The sequence below is a fragment of the Eutrema salsugineum genome, unplaced genomic scaffold, assembly GCF_000478725.1.
Source record: "Eutrema salsugineum unplaced genomic scaffold, Eutsalg1_0 scaffold_4, whole genome shotgun sequence".
Lineage (NCBI taxonomy): Eukaryota > Viridiplantae > Streptophyta > Magnoliopsida > Brassicales > Brassicaceae > Eutrema > Eutrema salsugineum.
The window spans coordinates 7,831,509-7,833,581 of NW_006256686.1; the positions used below are offsets into that span (position 1 = coordinate 7,831,509).

Sequence of the window (2,073 nt, forward strand, 5' to 3'; positions counted from 1 at the left end):
GACCAGGGTTGACAAGATGGATAAGAGGATGACATTCCTCCAGTAAATCTTCAAAATCAAGAAAGAGAAGAACGCGAAGACCTCAATTCACCTATCAATGCAGCCGCTGGTAACAACCAGGAGATGCAGCCGAATGGACGCATTAACCGACCTGTTCAGCAAGCAAATCAACACCGAAGACAAGCTAGGAACCATCGCATAGCTGATTTCGACGCACCCACTCAAAATTTTCAGAATCGATCTGCAATCCAAGTACCATTCCCGAACCGGAAAGAGTTTGAAGTCAAGCCTCAAATCATCTCTTTGGTGAAAAAAACCAATTCCATGGAGTTCCTTCTGAACATCCAATGGACCATATCGAGCTCTTTGAAGAAACCTGCAGGTAAACCAAGTTCCCGCAGACTACTTAAAGTGTAAGTTGTTCCCTTTTTCATTAGCAGATAAAGCTCACCGTTGGTTAAAATCTTTGCCTGCAGGATCGATCACTAATTGGGAAGAATGTAAAACTGCTTTTCTGAACCACTTCTACACTAAGTCAAGGTCGAATTTGCTGAGAACCAAGATCTCAAGTTTCCAGCAGGGACCGACATAACCTTCCTATGAAGCCTGGGAACGTTTTAAAGAATATGAACGTGACTGCCCTCACCATGGATTTCCCGGATCAAGCCTGTTGAGCACATTTTACCGAGTTTGCAACCAAAATACAAAATTTCTCTTGATACGGCTAGCTATGGAGATTTTGGACAAAAGACGATATCACAAGGAAGAGCCCTCATCGAAAATTTAGCCCAAGCCAATAGCAATGATTGTCCGGAGTATGATCGCTCGACAAAGCCAACCGGAACAGACAACAAGGAGATAACCGAGTTGAAGAATATGATGAGCCAGCTCTTGAAAAACAACAATCGCCCAATCCATGCTTGTGAGACCAACAATGGCGCAGAAGACGAAGGACCTTGTGATATAGATCACATTAATCCAGCCTTTCAAGAAGAAGAAGTGAACTATGTAGGAGCACAAGCACCATATCCTAATCGTTTGAACAATGGTTTCAACAACAACTTCTGGAATGAAAATTACAACAATCTCTCTTACCGCAATCCAAATGTGGAGAATCTCAAGACCAGTACTACCCACCGCAGCAGAAATCCTTCCAAAACAAGTTCCAAGGTGGAAATTTCGGAGGAACAGGAGCTTATCAGCCGCGACAGCCATATAACTATCAAGGTACGGGTTTTAACAATCAATTTTTACAACAGCAAGGAGTCACAGCGAACCAGCTAGCTTCGCAAATCGGAAGACTTGAGCAGTCTATCCAACAGCTCGTTATGACAAATGAGAAATCAGCTAAAGACATTAACGTGAAGGTTGACTGCATGTACAATGACCTGAACGGGAAGTTTGAAGCTTTATCTTTGCACGTCAAAAAGCTAGACGTCCAAGTTGCCCAAACAGCCGATTCTATGAAGAGACAAAATGGAGCTCTTCCCGGAAGAGTAGAAGATAATCCCAAGAGATTCTGCAATACAATAACCACGTTCCCTGAAGAAGAATCCAAAACCAATGGAAAAGATGAAAAAAATCAACCTTTGTTCCACTCTACAAGGATATCGATGCCAAACAACCACCATTTAAGGTACCTCAACGTTCCCCGATTCAAAGGCTTACAAAAGCCGACGACCCGGGACGTTTTATTTTCTAATGTGTCATTTCAGGAATCAAGTTCACAGACTGTCTATGCGATTCTGGAGCCAATGTCAACGTCATGTCAAAGACATTTGCCAAAAAATTGGGCATAAGGACTACGAAGACATCGACGGTCAAGGTTATCTTTGGAGATTCATCTCAAAAATATACTGAAGGGGCGATTCATGATCTACAAGTTCTAGTAGGGGACAAGATTGTTCCAGCAGATTTCCAAGTTCTGGAAATGGATCAAGACAAGGAGAGACCACTCATATTCGGAAGACCAGTTTTGGCTACTGTAGGAGCAGCAATTGATCATGCAAACCGGCATGCTGTTTTCCTCAATATAGATCGCAGAAAGTTTTATCCGACGTCTTAGACGATTTT

The 2,073-nt window shown here is 42.7% G+C and overlaps 1 non-coding gene across 1 annotated transcript; it reads right to left on the reverse strand.

Moving 5' to 3' along the window:
* Window positions 1-547: 547 nt before the first annotated feature.
* LOC112084885 lies at window positions 548-654 on the reverse strand. Its single transcript, XR_002898541.1, has one exon. It is a non-coding gene; the product is annotated as a small nucleolar RNA R71 (small nucleolar RNA).
* Between the last annotated feature and the right edge of the window lie 1,419 nt (window positions 655-2,073).